This window comes from Marmota monax, unplaced genomic scaffold (assembly GCF_021218885.2).
Source record: "Marmota monax isolate L192 unplaced genomic scaffold, Marmota_monax_Labrador192_F-V1.1 WCK01_AAM20220418_F8-fsc00258, whole genome shotgun sequence".
In the NCBI taxonomy this organism is placed as follows: Eukaryota; Metazoa; Chordata; class Mammalia; order Rodentia; family Sciuridae; genus Marmota; species Marmota monax.
This window is the reverse complement of record NW_026692172.1, coordinates 61857-86624: the sequence shown is the minus strand read 5'-3', so window position 1 is coordinate 86624 and position 24768 is coordinate 61857. Positions and strand designations below refer to the sequence as shown.

Below are 24768 nucleotides of genomic sequence, written 5' to 3'. Positions count from 1 at the left end.
GGAGGTCTAGTATTATTTTTCTGTATATGGATATCCAATTTTCCTACCACCCTTTATTGAAGATACTGTAATTTATCCAATGTGTATTTTGACTGTAGGTTAATGGATTTACTTCTAAGACTTCTCTTATTTTAGATTGAACTATCTGTCTGCACTTATACCAGTACCATGTTGTTTTTCATTGCTGGAGTTTTGTAGAATATATCAAGGTCAGAGAAATTCCTCCTGATGTATCTGATATGTTAAAGATGGTGTTAATTATTTGCATTTTTAAAAAATTCCATATAAAGTTTAGATTATTTTTTACTTCTTTGAAGAATAACAATGGCATTTTCAGGAGAATTACATTAAATCTGCAGCTTATTTAGGGTGTTGTATCCGTTTGACAATATTGACTTTAGAAATACAGGACAATGGAATGTCTTCCTGCTATTTTGCTGTGTATATATAAAAACGATATAGGTTATTACACATAGGTATATAATCTGAAATTTTGATGAGTACACATATACTTCTAATGGTGGAGTAGTTGGATTTTCCACACATGAGATTATGTCACGAGCAAACACTGTATTTTTCTCAGGGTTTTCACTGCTGTGACTAAAATATGTGACCAGAACAATAGTAGAGGAGGAAAAACTTTACTTGAGGGCTGAAGGTTTCAGAGGTCTTAGTTCATAGAAAGTCCTCGGGTCTCCAGGTGAAGCAAAATATCATGGTGGAAGAGTGTGGCAGAAGGAAGCCGCTAACCTAACTATCTGGAAGCAGAGACACAGGTCTCCACTTGCCAAATACAAATACATACCCCAAAGACATACCCCAGTTTCCACCTCTTCCAGCCACACATTACCACTTCAGCTAATTCCTATCAGGGGATTAATTCACTGATTGGGTTAAAACTGTTATAACCCAATCCTTTCTCCTCTGAAACTTCTGGCATTGTCTCATATGTGTGCTTTTGGGGGACACCTCACATCCAAAGCATAACACACTCACAAGATGATATGATTTCTTTTTTTGTTATTTGGATGGCTTTTATTTCTTAACTGATGGCTCTGCCAAGACTTCCAGAATTGTGATCTATTCCAGATCATATAGAGGAAGACTTTAGCTTCCCCACATTTAATATAACATCAGAAAATGGTTTATTATCAGTTTTCGTTGTTATATTGAGGTGGATTCTTCTTATGGTTTTTTTTTTCACCATTTTTTATCATGGAAGTATATTGATATTTATCAAGTGTATATCTGATGAGATGTTTAGATTAAATTATCCTTTTTATTTTCACTTGACATAGTGTATGACATTTATGATTAAACATTTGTAACTTCCTGAAATGAATCCAATCCAGTCATGCTGAATGGAATTTATGTGCTGGTGAATTCAGTTTTCTGGTATTTTGTTAAGGAATACACACACACACACACACACGTGTGTGTGTGTGTGTGTGTGTGTGTATGTTCATCAAGTCTATTGACCTTGAAGTATTTTTGTTCATGTGTTTGTTTGTATCTGTTGTAGTAATTTGTAGCAGTAGAGAAAGGATAGTTGCTTCGGGATTGTGTTTTCATCTTTTTTGAAGAAGAAGTATAATGCTGTCATCATATAAGGTGCTTGGAAATATCTCTTTCTCTTTTAATGTTGAGAATAGTTTAAGAGAAATTGCAATTAGTATTTCTTTAAATGTTTGATGCAACTCAATCATGAAGCCATCTGCTACTTGGATTTCCATTATCAGGGCTTATTTTATTGCTCACTCCATCCTTTTGCTTTTACTTGTTTGGGGACAGTTCAGGTTTTCTATTTATGACTCAATCTTTCAAGAGTAACGTATGGCATGTGTGTATTAGAATTTTTACCTTTCTTTTAGATTATCAGTTTTTTCACATATAATTTTCCCTGAGTGTCTTTAGTGTTCATTTGCATATCTGGGGTGTCACTTGCCATTTCTTCCTCCAAATCTCTGACTTCCTTTGAGTTTCCTCTCATTTGTTATTTTTTCTAGCTAAATGTTTTAAAATATTGTTTATGTTCTCAAAGAGCCAACTCTTTGTTATGTTGATATTTTCTATTTTAATTTGTATTTCATTTACCTTTTCTCTGATTTATTATTTGTTCTGCTTCTGTTAAACTTTGGTTTGTTATGTTCTTATTTTTCATGTTCTTTCAGGTGCAGAGAAATGTCATTGTATGAATTATTCTGGCTTTTTAATATAGGTGTAAATTGCAATAGTCCTGCCTCTTAATACTGATTTTGCTACTTAATATATGTTTTGCCATCAATATTTGTTTAAGAAATCATTAAATTTCTTATTTGATTTCTTCTTCTCAAATATTCCCACTGTGCAAATTGATAAAAATGCTATAGTATTTCCCTAAAATAGAACACTCCTAGAAAGAAAAATAAACTATCAACATACTGTCCACCACTGAAGATTCTCAACATATTGAGTGTAAGAAGACAGGCAATAGTGGATATATGGTTTGTAATTGAATTTGTGTAAAATTGTAGAAAACACATACATATGACTGATTGCAATATATTGGAAATAGGCTCCAATTCATAGACTAAATCTACATACATTTTGGACCTTTGAGTAGCTGTGAGGATTAGATGAGTTTAAAAGAGTACTGCCAACACGGTGTCTTTATCAGAAGAAAGAGAGGGCTGAGCTGCTTCACTTGCTCTTTCTTATCACCTGTTGCCCTGAACTGTAGTATATGTCTGCCAAAGGCTCTCATTGATGTCAAATAGTTGCCAGATACATGCTCTTGTAATTTCCAGCCTGAATTACTGGGAGGTAAATAAGCCTGTACTTTCTGTATGTAGCCTAGTCTGTTGTAGTAATTTGTAGCAATAGAGAAAGGATAGTACATCCAAACACAGAGTAACCGGTGGTGGTCTGTGAATTAAAAAGAGTGGGATAGTGCTATGGTGTAAGGACTGATAAGGGCCAAGAGGAGTAGGAAGGATTTTACCACCTCAAAATGTCACTTACAATGTTACATAGGCACAGAATGTCTTGGTGCATTTTGTGCTGCTTTAATAAAATATCTGGTGGTGAGTAATAAATAAAGAACAAAACCATAATCATTGCTCCGGAGGTTGGGAATTCCAAGACCCAATGCCCATGGAATTGATCATCTGGTAAGAGCTGCAACCTCTGAATGTGATCAATTCTGTATGGACACATGGGAGATGAACAGAACAGTTTTAAACTCCAAATGTCCCAACATTTAAGGCATCTTATATGCAACACCTGAATTCCAATGGCAGGCTAGATAGCTTTCCATTACTTCAACAACACTCCTGAGCTAATCCATTTTAAAGGAGAAAAAGTTTGTGTCAGACCTTGAAGTTCCTGCTAAGTGATCCTGATATTTTGGACTTATTGTGCAGTGAGAACATATGACAGAAGGATTTTTTTTTAATTTTTTATTGTTGGCTGTTCAAAACATTACATAGTTCTTGATATATCATATTTCACACTTTGATTCAAGTGGGTTATGAACTCCCATTTTTACCCCATATACAGATTGCAGAATCACATCAGTTACACATCCATTGATTTACATATTGCCATACTAGTGTCTGTTGTGTTCTGCTGCCTTTCCTATCCTCTACTATCCCCCCTCCCCTCCCCTCCCCTCTTCTCTCTCTGCCCCCTCTACTGACATTCGTTTGTCCCCCTTGTATTATTTTTCCCCTTCCCCTCACTTCCTCTTGTATGTACTTTTGTATAACTCTGAGGGTTTCCTTCCATTTCCATGCAATTTCCCTTCTCTCTCCCTTTCCCTCCCACCTCTCATCCCTGTTTAATGTTAATCTTCTTCTCATGCTCTTCGACCCTACTCTGTTCTTAGTTACTCTCCTTATATCAAAGAAGACATTTGGCATTTGTTTTTTAGGGATTGGCTAGCTTCACTTAGCATAATCTGCTCTAATGCCATCCATTTCCCTGTAAATTCTATGATTTTGTCATTTTTTAGTGCAGAGTAATACTCCATTGTGTATAAATGCCACATTTTTTTTATCCATTCATCTATTGAAGGGCATCTAGGTTGGTTCCACAGTCTTGCTATTGTGAATTGAGCTGCTATGAACATCGATGTAGCAGTGTCCCTGTAGCATGCTCTTTTTAGGTCTTTAGGGAATAGACCGAGAAGGGGAATAGCTGGGTCAAATGGTGGTTCCATTCCCAGCTTTCCAAGAAATCTCCATACTGCTTTCCAAATTGGCTGCACCAATTTGCAGTCCCACCAGCAATGTACAAGTGAACCCTTTTCCCCACATCCTCGCCAGCACTTGTTGTTGTTTGACTTCATAATGGCTGCCAATCTAACTGGAGTGAGATGGTATCTTAGGGTGGTTTTGATTTGCATTTCTCTGACTGCTAGAGATGTTGAGCATTTTTTCATGTACTTGTTGATTGATTGTATGTCCTCCTCTGAGAAGTGTCTGTTCAGGTCCTTGGCCCATTTGTTGATTGGGTTGTTTGTTCTCTTATTGTCTAATTTTTGGAGTTCTTTGTATACTCTGGATATTAGGGCTCTATCTGAAGTGTGAGGAGTAAAGATTTGTTCCCAGGATGTAGGCTCTCTATTTACCTCTCTTATTGTTTCTTTTGCTGAGAAAAAACTTTTTAGTTTGAGTAAGTCCCATTTGTTGATTCTAGTTATTAACTTTTGTGCTATGGGTGTCCTATTGAGGAATTTGGAGCCCGACCCCACAGTATGTAGATCGTAGCCAACTTTTTCTTCTATCAGACGGCGTGTCTCTGATTTGATATCAAGCTCCTTGATCCATTTTGAGTTAACTTTTGTGCATGGCGAGAGAAAGGGATTCAGTTTCATTTTGTTGCATATGGATTTCCAGTTTTCCCAGCACCATTTGTTGAAGATGCTATCCTTCCTCCATTGCATGCTTTTAGCCCCTTTATCAAATATAAGGTAGTTGTAGTTTTGTGGATTGGTTTCTGTGTCCTCATTCTGTACCATTGGTCCACCCTCCTGTTTCAGTACCAGTACCATGCTGTTTTTGTTACTATTGCTCTGTAGTATAGTTTGAAGTCTGGTATCGCTATACCGTCTGATTCACACTTCCTGCTTAGCATTGTTTTTGCTATTCTGGGTCGTTTATTTTTCCATATGAATTTCATGATTGCTTTCTCTATTTCTACAAGAAATGCCATTGGGATTTTGATTGGCATTGCATTAAACCTATAGAGAACTTTTGGTAATATCGCCATTTTGATGATGTTAGTTCTGCCTATCCATGAACAGGGTATATTTTTCCATCTTCTAAGATCTTCTTCTATTTCTCTCTTTAGGGTTCTGTAGTTTTCATTGTATAAGTCTTTCACCTCTTTTGTTAGGTTGATTCCCAAGTATTTTGTTTTTTTTGAAGATATTGTGAATGGAGTGGTTGTCCTCATTTCCATTTCAGAGGATTTGTCGCTGATATACAGGAATGCCTTTGATTTATGCGTGTTGATTTTATATCCTGCCACTTTGCTGAATTCATTTATTAGCTCTAATAGTTTCTTTGTAGAGCCTTTTGGGTCTGCTAGGTATAGAATCATATCATCTGCAAATAATGATAATTTAAGTTCTTCTTTTCCTATTTTTATGCCTTTAATTTCTTTCGTCTGTCTAATTGCTCTGGCCAGCGTTTCGAGAACTATGTTGAACAGAAGTGGTGAAAGAGGGCATCCCTGTCTTGTTCCAGATTTTAGAGGGAATGCCTTCAGTTTTTCTCCATTCAGAATGATGCTAGCCTGAGGCTTAGCATAGATTGCTTTTACAATATTGAGGTATGTTCCTGTTATCCCTAGTTTTTCTAGAGTTTTGAACATAAAGGGATGCTGTACTTTGTTGAATGCTTTTTCCGCATCTATCGAGATGATCATAGGGTTCTTATTTTTAAGTCTATTGATGTGGTGAATAACATTTATTGATTTCCGTATATTGAACCAGCCTTGCATCCCAGGGATGAATCCTACTTGATCATGGTGCACAATTTTTTGATATGTTTTTGTATCCGATTCGCCAGAATTTTATTGAGGATTTTTGCATCTAGGTTCATTAGAGATATTGGTCTGTAGTTTTCTTTCTTTGAAGTGTCTTTGTCTGGTTTAGGTATCAGGGTGATGTTGGCCTCATAGAATGAATTTGGAAGTTCTCCCTCTTTTTCTATTTCCTGAAGTAGCTTGAAAAGTATTGGTATTAGTTCCCCTTTAAAGGTTTTGTAAAACTCTGCTGTATACCCATCCAGTCCTGGGCTTTTCTTAGTTGGTAGTCTTTTGATGGTTTCTTCAATTTCCTCAATTGATATTGGTCTGTTTAGGTTGTCTATATCCTCCTGACCCAATCTGGGCAGATCATATGACTTAAGAAATTTATCGATGCCTTCACTATCTTCTAATTTATTGGAGTATAAGGATTCAAAATAGTTTTTGATTATCTTCTGTATTTCTGAAGTGTCTGTTGTGATATTGCCTTTTTCATCCCGTATGCTAGTAATTTGAGTTCTCTCTCTTCTTCTCTTCGCTAGCATGGCTAAGGGTCTGTCGATTTTGTTTATTTTTTCAAAGAACCAACTTTTAGTTTTGTCCATTTTTTCAATTGTTTCTTTTGTTTCGATTTCATTAATTTCAGCTCTGATTTTAATTACTTCTTGCCTTCTACTTCTTTTGCTGTTGTTTTGCTCTTCTTTTTCTAGGATTTTGAGATGAAGTATGAGATCATTTATTTGTTGGTTTTTTCTTTTTTTAAGGAATGAACTCCAAGCAATGAATTTTCCTCTTGGAACTGCCTTCAATGTGTCCCATAGATTCCGATATGTTTTGTCTGTGTTTTCATTAATCTCTAAGAATTTTTTAATTTCTTCCTTGATGTCTTCTATAACCCATTGATCATTCAGTAACCTATTGTTCATTCTCCAAGTGATGTATGCTTTTTCCTTCCTTCTTTTATCGTTGATTTTCAGTTCCATTCCATTATGATCAGATAGGATGCATGGTATTATCTCTACTCCTTTATATTGTCTAAGAGCTTCCCTGTGACATAATATATGATCTATTTTTGAGAAGGATCCATGTGCTGCTGAGAAAAAAGTGTAACTGCTTGATGTTGGGTGGTATATTCTATATATGTCAATTAAGTCTAGGTTATTAATTGTGTTATTGAGTTCTATAGTTTCCTTATTCAACTTTTGTTTGGAAGATCTGTCCAGTGGCGAGAGAGGTGTGTTGAAGTCTCCCATGATTCTTGTATGGTGGTCTATTAGACTCTTGAACTTGAGAAGAGTTTGTTTGATGAACATAGCTGCTCCATTGTTTGGGGCATATATATTTATGATTGTTATGTCTTGTTGGTGTATGGTTCCCTTGAGCAGTATGTAGTGTCCCTCTTTATCCCTTTTGATTAACTTTGGCTTGAAATCTATTTTATTTGATATGAGTATGGACACTCCTGCTTGTTTCCAAAGTCCATATGAGTGATATGATTTTTCCCAACCTTTCACCTTCAGCCTATGTATGTCTTTTCCTATCAAATGTGTCTCCTGTAGGCAGCATATTGTTGGGTCTTGTTTTGTGATCCATTCTACTAGCCTGTGTCTCTTGATTGGTGAGTTTAAGCCATTAACATTTAGGGTTATTATTGAGATATGGGTTGTTGTTCCAGCCATATTTGTTTATTTCTGTTACTAAACATGGTTTGTTTTCCTCTTTGATTATTCCCCCCCCTTTACTGTCCTACCTCCCACTGTTGGTTTTCATTGTTATTTTCCATTTCCTCTTCCTGTAATGTTTTGCCAAGGATGTTTTGAAGAGATGGTTTTCTAGCTGCAAATTCTTTTAACTTTTGTTTATCGTGGAAGGTTCTAATTTCATCTTCCATCCTGAAGCTTAATTTCGCTGGAAACACAATTCTTGGTTGGAACCCATTTTCTTTCAGTGTTTGAAATATGTTATTCCAGGATCTTCTAGCTTTCAGAGTCTGTGTTGAAAGATCAGCTGTTATCCTGATTGGCTTACCCCTAAATGTGATCTGCTTCCTTTCTCTTGTAGCTTTTAAAATTCTCTCCTTATTCTGTATGTTGGGCATCTTCATTATAATGTGTCTAGGTGTGGATCTCTTATGATTTTGCACACTCGGCGTCCTGTAGGCTTCTAGGATTTGGGATTCTGTCTCATTCTTCAAATCTGGGAAGTTTTCTCGTATTATTTCATTGAATAGATTGCTCATTCCTTTGGTTTGAAACTCTGTCCCTTCCTGTATCCCAATGACTCTTAAATTTGGTCTCTTGATGTTATCCCATATTTCTTGGATGTTCTGCTCATGGTTTCTTAACAGTCTTGCTGAGCTGTCTATGTTCTTTTCAAGTTGAAATACTTTATCTTCATTGTCTGATGTTCTATCTTCTAAGTGGTCTACTCTGCTGGTAGTATTCTCAATTGAGTTTTTAAGTTGGTTTATTGCTTCCTGCATTTCTAGGATTTCTGTTTGTTTGTTTTTTATAACCTCTATCTCCCTGTATAGTTGATCTTTTGCTTCTTGGATTTTTTTATGTAATTCATTGTTGAAGTGATCTTTCATTGTCTGATTTTGCTGTCTGATGTCTTCCTTGAGACTCCAGATCATCTGAAGCATGTATATCCTGAATTCTTTATCTGACATTCCATCTGCTGCAGCTATTACCTCTTCTAACGTTGAGTTTACCTGCATTGCTTGTGGTCCTTTCTTTCCTTGTCTCTTCATACTGTTCGCGTTCCTTTCTACTTGGTTAAACTGTTGTGCTATTGAATTTTCCCCCTATATATTTATATTGGTCTTGTATAGTTGCAAAGTCTCCCTTGCAGGCGCGGGTGGCGGCTCTGCCCCTCCTCCAATTGGGGCAATGTGCCTACCACGCCGGCAGGTCGCTGGGCTTGCTCTGCCGGTCGGTAGCAGGTCTGCCTACCTTGCAGGCGCGGGCGTCAGCTCTGTCCCTCTGCGGGCCGCTAGGCTTGTTCTGTCAGTGGTCGCAGTTCTGCCTACTTTGCAGGCACAGGCAGTGGCACTGCCCCTCTGCAGGCCTCTGGGGCTGTTCTGCCAGTGGGTCGCAGGTCCGCCTACCTTGCAGGCACGGGGGGGGGGGCGGCTCTACCCTTCCTCAGGCCACTGGGCCTGTTCTGTCTGTCGGTTGCAGGTCTGGCCTGTTCTGATGGTGGTCACAGTTTTGACTACCTGGCAGGCGCGGGGGGTGGGGGGCGGCTCTGCCCCTCAGCAGGCCACTGGTCCTGCTCTGTGGGTGGTCACAGTTCCCTCTACCTTGCCGGCGCAGGGGGAGGGGGCGGCTCTGCCTCTCAGCAGGCCGCTGCTCCTCTTCTGCCGGTGGGTCGCAGGCCTGCCTACCTTGCAGGAGTGATTGGAAGCTCTGCCCCTCCGCGGGCCACTGGGCCTTTTCTGTCAGTGGTCACAGTTCCACCTACCTGGCAGGCGCGGGGGGTGGGGGGCGGCTCTGCCCCTCAGCAGGCCACTGGGCCTGTTCTGTGGGTGGTCACAGTTCCGTCTACCTTGCCGGCTCAGGGGGAGGGGACGGCTCTGCCTCTCAGCAGGCCGCTGCTCCTCTTCTGCCAGTGGGTCCCAGGCCCGCCTACCTTGCAGGAGTGATTGGAAGCTCTGTCCCGCTGCGGGCCACTGGGCCTTTTCTGTCGGTGGTCACAGTTCTGCCTACCTGGCAGGCGCGGGGGGTGGGGGGTGGCTCTGCCCCTCAGCAGGCCGCTGGGCCTGCTCTGTGGGTGGTCACAGTTCCCTCTACCTTGCCGGCGCAGGGGGAGGGGGGTGGGACAGAAAGATTTTGTTTATTAACTGTAAGTAGGGAAACAGAGAGAGCAAAAGGGTCTCCGTCCCATTATCCCAATCAAGGGCCTGCCCCCAATGACATAACTTTTTCTAACAATGTCCTACATTTTAATTTCCACTAACTTCAAATTTTACCTAGGGGATTGACCAAAATTTTAAAGCATATGTCTTTTGGGGACATTTTCATTCCAAATTGATATTCTGCCCATGGCCCTCAAAGGCACATGTGCATCTGACAATGAAAATGTCATTCATACAATACACAAGAGTCTGCAAAGAACTACAAGCTTTCCTATGTTGAAAAGGCCAAGTGCAACATCTTCTCTGAGACCCAAGGCAAAGTCAGCTGTGGTCCCCTATAAAAGTTGTTTACAAAACCCCAAGTGACATATTTCCAACAAAAATTGCCAGAGGTTAAATGCTCATGCTAAATGAAATCAAGAGGCAAATATTAAGGAAAAATCAGACCAGAGTGAGACCAAAACCCAGCAGGGCAAACATAAAATTCTACAGCTCCATAGCCAGCATCCACATCTTGTGGTAACATGATGTGAGCTGTAAAGCATTTGGTTGCTTCAAGCCTGCAGTCATGCTGGTTGCAGTCCACATGATCACTTTTTTGGCCTGGCTGTGACCACTGCCTGCAGCTTCCCTCAGCAGGAGTTCCATGCTCATGGAGTCTCAAATTTCCTGGGGTCTCCATCATACCTTTTAGCTTCACTTTGACAGATTCACAAATTGCCTTCTCAGGGGATACATGCAGGGATCCAAACCATAGCATATACTGTCTAGCCTCACCAGATTTTCTTTGAATTATCAGGGAAAGCCTCCATGCCACAATAACTCTGGCATACTGCATGTCTGCACACCCAGCATCAAAGAGGTGACATTGAGGTCTGCTGCCAGAATGAACTCTAATGGGGTTTACCTGAATCAAAACTGCAGTGTCCTCAGTTAGTTTGTGGCAGAACACGGAAAAATGAATCCTGAGGAAATTATTTCTAAGGCAGCCTGCTGTGACTTTGGCACCCACATGCTCTTTTTTCAAATAAAATTATTTGAAACAAATTAACACACCTTTGAGATACTTTTTTATTTGGGGGTTGTATTTTCTTTTATTTCATCTATCTTTTGTCTGTATTTTTATTGGTTCATTCTGGTTGTATATAACATTAGGATTCCTTGTAACATAGTCGTACATATGCACACACACACAAAAAAAAAACAGTATAATTTGTCTAGTAGCATTTTCCAGTATTTCCCCTTTGCCTCCGCTCTTCCCTAGGCCTAGTCCTTTTCCTCTATTCTACCCATCTTTTGAGGAAGCTCCTCACTGCTTTCCATCATAAGTATTCTAATGTACAGTCCTACCAACAGTGCAGAAGCATTCTTTTCCTCCACATCATATACAGCATGTACTTTTGTTTTACTCTTAATGACACACATTCTAACAGGAGTGAGATGAAATTAGGTACAGCATTTACCTAATTGCTAACAATGTTGAATATTTTTACACAGGTTTCTTGGCCATTTCTCTTTTTATCTTTGAGAGGTGTCTCTTTGTTACTTTGCTCACTCATTAATTGGGTTACTTATTTATTGGGGTTAAAATTTTGATTTCTTTATGTATTCTGGATATTAATCCTTTGTCAGAACAATAGCTAACAAAAGTTTCTCCCATTCTATGGGTTCATGTTTCATATTTGTAATTGTCTCCTTTCCTGTATAGAAGATTTATTTTTTTCATTATTTTGAGAAAACTATAATCAAATCACTATACATTGTATTTAATACAATTTTACCAATTGAAAAAAGTAAGTTTAATCTTTCCAGACCTGCGTAACTGTTAATTTTGGAAAATACCAACTCAACACAGTAAGCAGTGATACCTTGTCCAAGCTGGACCGCACAGCTAATGTTCCCAAAAATACAAATTTCATATATATATATATATATATATATATATATATATATATATATATATATATACACACATACCGATAATAGCCCTATGTTATGTATCAATAGCAGCTACAGCTTAGAAAAGGTTCCGTAGTCAGTTGAGCAAAATTGTACAGAAACTACAGCACACTGCATTAAAAAATGAAAGGAAAAAAAAAAAGCAAAACAAAACCCAATAAAACAGCAAATTTATTCTACTGTTGTGATACCTAGCACCAATTTTTTATATTCTCAATCACACCTTGGAAAGAAAACATCTAGAGTAACATTCTTGAAAATGTATCTGATAAAGCATGATCACTACTGCATATCATGAAGCATGAGCAAGAATATTTACATTCATAGTGTATGATACAGTACAGTTCTACATCTTTAATTCCAGAGGATCAAATTTAAAAGGCATTATTTGATATTTGATTCTACTTTTCCAGCATAGGGGCCAAAGGATGGGGTGACACAACTCTGTGAAGAAATTCCTTATGATTTCCTTTAGCTGGAGGCACAATTCCAAATACTCACTCTCTTTGTGAACATCAATTTGTGAAAACAGTTTTTTTTTTAATTTTTTTAAATATTTTTAGTTGTACATGGACATAATACCTTATTTTATTTATTTATTTTTATGTGGTGTTGAGGATTGACCCCAGTGCCTCACATATGCTAGACAAGAGCTCTACCACTAAGCTATAAAGCCAGGAAAAAAATCAAAATACAAAAAGCAAAACAAAACAATTATAGGATTCATAATTTGAGGTAAGCAAGAGTCACCCTAACTAATAATCAATCAAATCTGTCATGTTTTAATGGTGAGCACTTCATGGAAGAAAGGAGATGTCATGTAGCACTTTGAAGCTTCAAACCAAAGCCAAAACAACTTTCTTTTTTTTATTTTGATGCCATCCCATTTGTCATTATTTGGCATTATTTCCTGAGCTTTAAGGTTCTTCTGACAATGTTGTTATCTGTGCCTTATGTTGGAGTGTGCACACTATGTTTCTCTTCTGAGAGTTTCTGATTTTGTCATCTAATGACTCTGTCTTTGATCCATTTTTATTTAATTTTTGTACATGGTGAGAGGTAAGGACCTATTCTATATAAGTGTCTGATCCTTCTACATGAAGATAACCTCTAATCCTGCTACAATTTTTTTTAAATAAGGATGTCTTTTCTCCACTGTACGTTTTTGGAAATTTCATCAAGGATCAGATGACAGTATCTGTGTGGGTTTGTTTCTGTGTCTTTTATTCTGTACCATTGGTCTATATGTCTGCTTTTAAGGCACTACCATGTTGTTTTTGTTACTTTAGCTCTGTATTATAACTTGAGGTCAGGAATAGTGATTTTCCGGCATTACCTTCTGGGTTTAAAATTGTCTTTTGCTATTCTGGTTCATTTATGCTTCCAAATTAATTTTAGGACTGTTTAATTTGTTCTATTTCTATGAAGAATTTCATTGTTATTATGATAGGAATTGCCCTGAATCTGTATATTGCATGACCAATTTAACAGTGTGAATTCTGCCTATCCAAGAACATGGAAGGTGTTTCCATCTTCTTGTGTCTTCCTCAATTTCTTTTTACACCTTCTATGGTTTTTGTTGTAGAGGTCTTTCACCTCCTTGTTTAGATTTATTCCCAGATATTTTTGAGATTACTGTGAATGGGATTGTCTTACTGATTTCTCCTTCAGCAGATTCATTTTTGGTATATAGGAAAGATTGATCTTTGTTTGTTAATGTAACATGCTAGTTGTTTTGCATTTATTTTTTATTTTTGCTTTTTTATATACATGATTTAGAATGCATTTTCACTATAATATATAATTAGAATCCAATTATTTTGGTTGCATATGGTGTGGAGTTTCACTGGTCATGTTTTTAGATAAGAACATAGGAAAGTTTTGTCTGTTTCATTCTATTGTCTTTTCTAATCCCATCCCTCCTCCCTTCCCTTCATTCCCCTTGGTCTAATCCAATGAAATTTTATTCTTCCCTCCACTTTGCTGAATTTATTTGTTAGGTCTAACCATCTTCTGGTGGAGTATCTTGCTTCTTCTATTTATAGGATCATATTATTTACAGTGACAATATGACTCCTTCTTTTCCTCCAATTATCACAATAGAATGAAACAGACAAAACTTTCCTATGTTCTTATCTAAAAACATGACCAGTGAAACTCCACACCATATGCATAATTTCTCAGGCTATAGTTTCTATACTATATTGAATATAAGAAGTGAGAGTGGGCATCCTTGTTCCAGATTTTAAAGGAAATGCTTCCAGTTTTTACCTATTCAATATGATTTTGGCTTTTGGTATGCCATGCATTTTCTTTATCATGTTGTTGTAGGTTTCTTCTGTCCTATGATCCTTCAGTGTTTTTATAAGGAATCAGTGCTGAATTTTGCTGAAGGCTGTCTTTGCATCTATTGAGATGAACAAGTGATTTTGTCCTTAGTTCTATTTCTATAATGAATTATATTTACTGACATGTTAACCATCCTTGCATATCTGGAATAAAATCAATTTGGTCAAGATGTACAGTATTTTAATATGCTGTTGAGTATAGTTTGCTAATATTTTATTAAGGTATTTTGCATCTATGTTCATCATTCTCTGTGTTAGGCTTTTTAATTATAATGCATCATGGAAAAGTTCTTTCTCAGTTTGTTGATTTGGGGTCCTGAATACACCCTATATCTTGAGGTCTTACTCACTCTCAGGATTTGATGAATTTCTGTTATTATTTTCTAAAGAGGTTATCAATTGCATTAGCCTATGTCTGACAGCTCTTTTCAATTCCAATGATTCTTAAATTCAGCATCTTAATGTTGTACCAGAGTCTTTGTATTTGTCATCATGGTTATTTTCTTTTTTTAGTACTGTCTGAATGTTCAAAACTGACACTTTGTCTTCCAGCTCTACGATTCTGTCTTCAGCATGGTCTGTTTTATTAGAGAGACTTCAAGGTGAACATTTTATTTGATTTATTGTGTCTTTCATTTACATGATTTCTGTTTGTTCATTTTTCAGTAGCTTGATTTCCTTACTGAATTTCTCACCTGAATTATCTACTGACTTCCTTAATTCATTCAGTAGTTTTTCTATGCTCCCTGAGAAGCCATTGATAATTTAAAAATTAATCTTTTAAATTCTTTAACTGACATTTCATCATTCTGAAAATTTGGGGGGCCAGAGTAATGATGAATAATAAACTTTAGGAGGTATAATGTTATAGGTTTTTTCCCTTTTTTGTATTCTTATATTTGGTTTATGCATCTATTGGGATGTATTTCTCTTCCATTCTTATATGTGGGCCATGTTATGGCAAGGACTTCTCTTGCCAAAGGGTCTCATATTGATATATATTGTGAAACTGCATAGGTTCATTCAAGCCTTTGTACTAATATCTCCATTTTTGCCGTATAAGTAGGTGCCTATGGGTGATACATGAAGACCTCCCTAGGGTTCTTGCTTGGTGTCTGGTCTATAGTTTAGGGGATTTTGGTCACTCTTATTATTTATACTAAAATATAGCATATATTTTGGTTAATTTGTGTGTGGAACAAGGTGCACTGTCTTTTGGTTTGCATTAATTCCACATAATAATCTGTACCCTGTGAACTTGTAGTGTCCCTTTAGACTCCCAGCACCACACAGTATAGGAAAATAGCAGAAACCACTGAAACAAGAAATATACAGCATTAAAATAAGTACCTCACACCTACCAGGACACATACAACCTAGTTACCCCAAAACACTAATGAGGGCCAAATATTGTCAACAGCAAAAATAATAAATAACCCTGAACTAGATCTGGCATAAAAGTAAACAACAACTATCAACCATTTCATGTATTGTGCCACCAACTGCAGCACAATGAATGTTAGGGACAGTAGTTATTAAAACCAACTATTTCTGTTAGATGGTCAAAATACAGTTCAGAGGCTGGGGTTGTGGCTCACTGGTAGAGCATTGTCTGATATGTGTGAGGCACTGGGTTTGATCCTCAGCACTACATACATACAAATAAATAAATAAAATAAAGATATTTAAAGAACAGTACATTAGTAGAAAATAAAATGTGATAGGAAGGTAGAAGAAAATTTAGAATTTTCAAAATGTGAACCAAGAGAATGTAGAAGAGACATAGCAAGTGATGGTCATAAAGAAGGAGGAAAAAATAGAAAAAATAAAACAAAAATGGGGACAGAGAGAGAGAACAAGAGGTTTGGGTTGTTATTGGAAAAAGGAGGGAGAGAAAAAGAAACAATAAAAACCAAAAAACATAAAAAGGAAACAAAAATAAACCAAAACTCAAGGAAAATTAACTGTCTTAAAATATAGTAAAATTGAGAACAAAAAAATTGTGTTTATGTGTGTATTCATATAAATTGGCATATATATGTGCATATATAATTTTTAAATACAGGTATACATGCATATGTGTACATATGCATACATATAACCAATAAGCACAATAGGAATGATAAAAATATTCTTAATATAAATTAATATATTTTTCCACTGAGAGTCAAAACAGTCAAAAAAGTTTATCAATGCTTATGCCCAATTTTCTTTTCCATGTCTTCTTGGGATATGTACCGAGAAAGACAGAAAGCCCTGAGGGTTGTTAACCCCTTACACTTTTTGTGTTGCTCACCAAGCTGCAAGCTGAAATAGCCTAAATTTGAAGCTGGTTGAAATAGCTATCAGAATCCTTTCTCACAGTATATGGTAGGGTGGAATGGGAATAAATGTCAATTGGAGTTTTGTTTGAAAATACCAGTTCAATGCATGCCCAGGGTGGTAATGCTTTATAGTTCTGAGGGAAATCCAAATGACTAGGAATTATACGCAATCAGGCCTTAGAGAGTTTGTTGGATGTTGTGTGCTCTGGAAATATTAGATCAACATGTTCCTATGGCTGGGAAGATTCCAATCTCTGCTGGGTTTCTGAATCTCAGGAGCTTCCCAAGAATTCTACTCACTGGCAGGGGATCCAACCCTTTGCTGGTCTTATACACTTCAATGTCCATGAGCACATCCTCCCTGGGCTTAGTTACTGATTTTATTCATGGCCTTCTTTTCATTCCCCAGACACTTCCCATGGTTTCATGAGCCTCCAGACTCAAAAGGAAAGCAAGTTGAACTCCTCTCCAATTTTCTGTTTTAAATTCCCCTAGATAAAATCTTCTCTGTGCCTGTTTCACTCATGTTCTTCTCGGTATCCTCTAGGCCATATGATAGATGCATGGAAGGACAGTATGATGATGAGATCTCCCAGGCTCCAACATTGGAAAGCTGCTTCATGACCTCCTCATCATGCCTCCTACTGCAGTTCTCTGCATGCCTGTTGTGAAATACAGAGCGTTTTTCAAACACCACTTTGCTGTGCAGCCTCTGCATTGGCTAAGGTCAAGTTGCTCTTCTGATCTACAGGTTTATCAATGCCAAATTTGTTCATTGTGCTTATCTCTATGTTGCTCTTTCCTTTTGCAGTTTAACCCGTGCCACTGGTGCTGCCACAATCAAACCTGAATCAATGTACTCTTTCTTGTTCTTTGCTCAAAGAACTCTATTTTTTAATATCTAAGACTCTCCGAATATCCAATGTTGAATTGCAGTAATTCCCTTATTTCACCCAACTCACTGAAAAACAGTAACCTTTGGCTTGACTCCCAAGCTGGGGAGCATCTTGAAATTCAGCCTTCCCCTAATCATCTTGAAACTCCCATCATTTGTATACCTTTGAGCTTACAATAAGAGATGGGGTGTTGAAGATACCTGAGATACACCCAAGGCATCTTTCTTATTGTCACATTGACAACTATTTGGCTTTTGGGAAAGATGGGATCTCACTATACTGATGAGGCTTCCCTTTATTCTACAATCCTTCTGCCTCTGTCTCCCAAGAAGGCACTTACCACTATTTCCAACATGGCTTCAACGTAGTGGCCCTAATTTCATTAGTACTTGGCCCTTTCTTTGGAGCACCTTCACATATTTTCCTTTTCTATGCAAGCTTCAATTTTTAAAAAATATTTCCATTATACTCCCCTTTTGCTGCTGACTCTCAAAGTAAATTTGGCTAAATGCTGTCAGTAATACCCAGGCTGTTTCCTGAATGTTGTGCTTCCCTGATCTTATTCCGGCAGATAAGCTAGTCTGTAAATTGGGTGTCCCTCAAATTCTTAGGGCACAGATATAATGTCTTCAAATTTTCATCTAAGTATAACATGGATGGCATCTAGTCCAGTTCTCAATGGAGCCCTTATTTCTGTCTCGTATTTCATGAGCATAAACCTAACTGTCTTCATTTCTATCAGTATTCTGATCTTCTGAGTTCTCATCAGAATTTCTCTTTCAGCTCTGTTCACAGAACACTATCCTGCTTCTCCAGAAGTTTTCAAATTTCTCCCATAATCCAGTTCTAAAGCATTTACACATCAGCACAGATATCAACAGAGAAACAACCTAGGTAATATGTAACATTTTTCTGTTAGTCAACTTTCTACTACTGTGAAAAAATTTCTGAAGCATCAATTTTAAATGAGGAAACATTAATTTTTGTCTAAGGGTTTCTAAGGTTTCAGTTCATTTTGCCCTGCTACAACGAAATGACATAATAGGTAATTTATTTAAAAGCACATGCATTTACTTATAGCAGAAGAGTGGACATTGTATTCCAAGATCATGGCTTTCACTTAAGATCATCCAGTAAGTGATGCATCCTGCAGAGGGGAAAAGTTTCTTTTCTCACATCACAGAGAAGTGAAACATCAAGCTCGATTTTTCAGTCAGCCTCAATGTTCCACCACTTAATAATATCACATTGGCAACACCTATACTCTGGATAGAACTGATAACAACCATAGAAGACATTCACAGAAAGGGAGACCATGTAGGATTGCCCTGGACATGTCAAAGTTACTTTCAATAGTCTGGTTTGTAATGAGAGAAGTGATTGTGCACTCTGCCAGAGTAAAAGACAAACAGAAAAAAATATGTAATATTCTGTAAATACAGAGTATTTCACAATACCAAAAATACCTGTAAATTTCATGAGTTTTTAAAAATAACAATACATATATATGATACATAACAAGAGCAATAACTAGAGAGTTCACTTATAGATTGTAGATTTGTACAGTTTTAGGGATGAATAATATACTGATATTATCTACTCTAAATATTACTGGAATATCTGCCCTCAGGTTAAAAAACTAAGACTAAAATATTTCTCCAAAAGCAACAATTCATTTTTATATAATCTTTCTTTCATCACCTCCTCACTTAGTTCTCATGATGTAAAATAAAATTTAAACCCTCTCACAAACAGAGGCTTGCCCACAGACATACAAAGTCAAATGCATACATACACATTTGTCATGCTATTAATGATTAACAACTATCTATGTGGAGAAAGGTGATAATTTATAGCATACACTTATTGATATTTCTGATCTTCTTCTTCTACCATAGCTATCAACATGATGCCACTGAATATGGAATTTTGGGAGAGGTGTGCTCAATCAAAATCACTTTTGCTTTTTCTCATAAGAAATATACCACAGATGAAAATAAGGAGTACTGAATAATAATAAAATTAATTAAAATTATGAGGAAAATATGAGTTTTGGGTGTTTAGTATATTTGATTTTAATAACATTTATTTAATTGAATGTTTATATAATTTTGAATTTAATATGGCATGTTTGTCAATTGGGTTACAAAACTTCTTAAAAATTTAGTGATTGATATATCAATACACCACAGTAAATCCCATATTTATGCATAACCACCAGGGCTGGGGATGTAGCTCAAGCAGTAACACGCTCATCTGGCATGCACGGGGTGCTGGGTTCAATCCTCAGCACCACATAAAAATAAAATAACGATGTTGTGTTCACCAAAAACTAAAAAATAAATATTAAAAAATTCCCTCCCCCCCCTCTCTCTTTAAAAAAAGTTGATTTTAAGTGATCCATTAATTAAGAAAAGATATAAGAAATGAGTTAAGGGAGAACCTGCAGGATAAAAAAGAGCAGTTTAATAAAGTGACTGAGATTCTGAAAAAGAATCACATAGAACTAATGGAAATAAGGGCACTTTTTCTGGTTGGCTTTAGAGCCTGTGCTTGTAGCTGGACTCCATATTTGATGCTGGCAGTCTAGAGTTTCTGGTGATTCTACTGCTGTGAGGATTGTGTGCTGCCAATGCTAAGAAAGAAGATAGATGCAGCAGCAGGCAGGTGTTGGCGATAGTGTCTCAGGTTAGGATTTTTTAAATCATAATGAGAAACACCTCCCTAAACTCCCATAATTGATTAGGGGATAGGCCCTATACTGCCCCCACAACCTTGGAAAAAATCCCGGAAAGTTGACTAGTATTAAGTGTGAGTAAAGTTTGATTTTAGTTTTGTCATGGATAGTCTTTGGCAAGATTTAGTCTAGAAACTATGTAGTATTTACCATATGAGAGTCAAAATTTCTTTGTTACTGGGTTGGTTTAAAAATTTAGAAAACTCATTTCTATACATTATTTTTTAATTCTTAAATGGTAAATATATCATAGTAAAATAAAATTTTAGATCTAAACATTTACCTTTTTACTACCTGGAGTAAATTATAGTAAAGCATTTGATTATTTACTACTACTTAAAAAAAACTCCATCTTCCATAGCTGAACAATATAATTTAAAAAGAAAAGAAAAAAATAAACAAAAATAGAAAAAAAAAAGAAAAACAAATGCTAAAATTCATTAAGATCCAATTTTTGGTCTTCAAGATTTCTTCACATGATAAGAAAAAATGAGAATTTTTTCCTATCTATATTATTGATATAATAAAAATATATATTTGTATGTAAATTAGTAGTAAAACATTTGATTCCAGGCTGTATAAGCAAGACTTTGAAGGGCCAGTGCTGAATATCATGCCAGTGATGCTGGTGTTGATATAAAAGAAGAAAAATAAATCTTCCCTTGGGTAAAAACTAGAGTTTTGACACTGCCAGTTTCAGAATGCTCATAATGTTGCCATGCCTTCTACCAGTTGCTACAGAACTTTGCATTTACTCCATAATTATGTTTCTACCTTTTCTGTTTAAACACTCCTTGATGATAATGATATAGATTCATTTATATTGTATACATTGATATATGTATAAGAATATTCCATCATCTATATTTTGTGGGCATGCAAAAAAGTGTAATATTAGCTTCATGGTACTTTGCTATGTAAGTTCACTATTTTTATAATGTACTCAGATTTAAAGGCTTTTATAGTGTACTTTAAATAGGGAAACTTACCCAGATGTTTTATTTCTACACATTTGAGTATGTGTTTGTATGTATGTGTATAAACCCGTTAGTATACGTGTATATTATCTACATAAAAGACTTTATTATTTATATACAAATATACTTTTATTATACAGATTAGGAAAAAATTCTCATTTTTTTCTTATTATCTGAAGAAATCTTGAAGACCAGAAATTAGATCTTGTTGAATTTTGGCGTCTGTTTTTCTTTTTCCATTTTTCTTTTTTTTTTTTTGTGTGTGTGTGTGTATTTTTTTCCTTTTATTTTTAAATTATATTGTTCATCTATGGAAGATGAAGTTTTTTAAAAAGAAATTTGAATTTGAAGTTCATCTTTTAAATAAATTCTTGTTTAGAGGACACGTAATGTTAGCTGTCTCCTGACTCACAAAGGTTGTTCAAATGGACATAATCTTCCAATAGTTGTGAGATGTTTTAAAGATGTTTTAAAAACACATCCTGTGTTTCAGTTGTGGCTGAGATGTTTCCTTAGCAATGTGAGGAGGTAAATTCTTTGGTTTCATTATTATGAATTCATGGATTCCGTGTTGATTTGACCTACAGGTGTAATAGATTGGAACTCAGTGAAGACACAGGCATTCTTGTTGAGAACAACCAGCTAATGACTGTGTTTTCAAAGATAATTTCTGTGACTTGAGTTGTCATTTGGTAGATTAACCCCATTTCAAAAGGGCTTGACACTGACCTTCACCTTGATTAATCAGTGGCTTACTTTAAGAAGCCACATCTGGGCTAAGAATTTACCCAGCGCTTTCTAACCAAAGAGAAGACTTCTATTTTTTTTTCTATTCTCCATGTAAAAAAGGTGACAACTGCTCATTCTGTCAGTATGAAGCTGCACTAGGAAATGAAGCTGGTTGCACATTATGGTAAGAAAGATGGTGTTTTCAATAGGTGTGCAGGTGTCTACACATACAAACTGATTTTTAAAAATACAGTGAAATTCCTTGTTATTGAGAAAATCAACCAATGGGATGTCAAAACTTGATCTGCACTTTCCATCACCACAAAGGATGTCATATTGATGGCCTGTTTCTACTTCCAAGCAAACCAGTATTGACCGCTGTGTCTGAGTCACCAGATAAAGTGAAGTCTAGCCAGCAGAACAAATTGTCTGTTCAATCTAATTCCTACCCTCAGCTGCCGAGAGTTATAAAAGTAGAAAGTTCTGAAAACTCTCCTAGACTTACACATCCACCAGTTATAATCAATGCTGCAGATGATGATGAAAATGATCATGACCAGTTTTCTGAGGAGTGTGATGATATCAAAGCATCTACCCTGCAGCCAATTCCTGAAGTTCATAATGGATTACAAGTAATTTTGCTAGGAAACCTGGGGTCAATTTAAACAAGGCAAATTTTGAATCTTGGAATAAAAACTTGACAAACTTAAATTAAATCAAAGGAAATGAAAGAAAAAATCCAAGAAGCAAGGTGAAGTTTCCGCAAGAATTTCCCATCTTTTACTCTAACCTTAGCCCATCCCAGGTCTTGAAAAAGAGAATGTTCAGGCTGTGGTGAGGGCAGTAACTCTGTCAAGCAAACAAGGAGAAGAAGCCTTTGTTAGACTGAGTCTCACTGAGAGACTGGTGAAACAAAAAATTTTTAGTAAATGGTGACAGTAATCCGCATTAAAGCAGAGCCTTACACAGAGACTACGAAAGAAAGTTGAAGCTCCAGAAAATAAACTTGATAAATCACCAAAAATAGTGCAAGTTTCCAAGTCATTGAAAGAGCAATGAGGCATGTTGCTTGGTTCAAATAATGAGGAAGCCACAGAAAGAGAGTTAATAAAGCTGGCGAGATCCATATGAAGGCATTTGAAGAAATTATTGAAAGAGCCAGTGAAAACGTGGAGAATTGCAAACAAAATTCAAGAAAGAAGGACCTCCAAAAGCTGAGGATCCTATTTCAGGAACAAGAAGCTCCTCCACTATCTGAATCAAAACCTTCTCTGAGGACCTGGATGAAAAAAAAAAAAAAAAACTTTGGCAGAAGGAAAGAAAGACAAACAAGCAAAAAGGCTGCGAGTTTCATGAAGCTAAAGACTGATAGTGAAGTTAAAAAAAAGCAGTGATTCTGTCACCCAAAGTTGTCAGCAAAAGACTATCAGGGGAACCTGCAGGTAGAACAAAGTCTATACAGGAGGTACACATTAAGATGCTGGAGGAAATTAAACTGGAGAAAGAGCTAAGGGTGCAACAGAACACTGAGAGCAGGACCAGCTCTCAGCCTCACCCACCAAGTTCGCTCTCAGGGCAAAGTGGCAACATCAAATCACCAAAAGAAAAGGTATGAAAGAAGAGAAGAAACTTCAGGAAGAAAGTGACTTTGCTTCTCAGAGCAATACTACTAGAACTTAGGTTAATAAGGCTCCAGATGAAACCACAGAATTGATATCATTAAAATTCTAGTTAAGAATGTGAGACCATGAGAGAGAAGCACATAGAGAAGAAGGAGAGAAGAGACTCAGAATGAAAAATCAGCTTTGAGATCCCTCTGTGGAGATTCAGCCTCTTGCAATACCCACATCATGGAGACACCAGTACTCACTGCCATGTCAGATATCACATGGCACCTGACTAAAAGCTTCCTGCAAAGTCAGTCCAGAAGACGGAGGTAGAAATCTTGTGGATTCAAGATTCCAAATTGAATGTGAAAGGTTCAGCACAGACTTTGTAAAAATGGGGTAAAGCTAAACCCAAAGTCATTGTGAAGCCATCTGTGGTTAAAGTTGTTTCATCTCCTAAATTGGCCCCAAAATACAAGGTAGTGGAGGCGAATCCTTCTATCATTGCAGTTATGAAGCTACTCAGTTTCAGCAGTGTCCTGCAGGAAAGCCCAGCTTTCAAAAGAGCACCTGTGGCTGTTGTACCACTCCTCTATGAGGACAAACAAGTCACCATACGTGAGACAGAAAAACCCAGAGACAGTTTTGTGCTGCCTCCAACCCAATGGTCTTCAGATCCCTTACCCCCAGAAGTATCTGGCCCTTCCTCATCTGAAATGATCACGAAAACTTACCAGCTCAGCTCTGCCTCAACAGGAAAGCCCCCCAATCTCTGAGGAGAATGATTTTGAGAAACTAATATGGGAAATTTCAGGATTCAAAGTAGAAGCTGAGATTGAACTGAATCATGGGGAGGATGAAAATGACCTTTTACATGAGCTCCTAGAAATGATTGGCAGCTGGAGGTGGTAGGAAGAAGACTTAAAAAAAACTCACCAAAAAAGTAGACTTAGTTTCATCTATTATATTTATCTGAGGTAAAAATTTCTTTCTTTGGTGCAGTCAGAGTTTTCCGGTACCTTGATAACCATTATTTTTTTCCATATAGTGTAGTATCCTTGAGAAAATATTCTTTTCTCCACAAAAGAAGAGACTGAGGGAGATCCAAGTAAAAAGGCTGCAGGAGAACCTAGTGACTCCTTGAGGTGTTTGTCAGTTTGTGTTGCTTTCTCATTTGTGGTATTCTTTCTTTTATATATTGTCTTAATGTACTTAATATTATCTGAGTTTGGATGGAGACACCTGCAACCATTACAGACTAAATTTAATGCTATCACTAAAAAAGGAAAAAAAATTCTGTGTAACATTGTATCTTTTTAA

The 24768-nt window shown here is 36.8% G+C and overlaps 1 pseudogene; it reads left to right on the top strand.

Annotated features, from left to right (window-relative positions):
• Positions 1 to 24360, top strand: part of LOC124077395 (zinc finger CCCH domain-containing protein 11A-like) — a 30680-nt pseudogene extending 6320 nt beyond the window's left edge.
• The last annotated feature ends 408 nt before the right edge of the window (positions 24361 to 24768 follow it).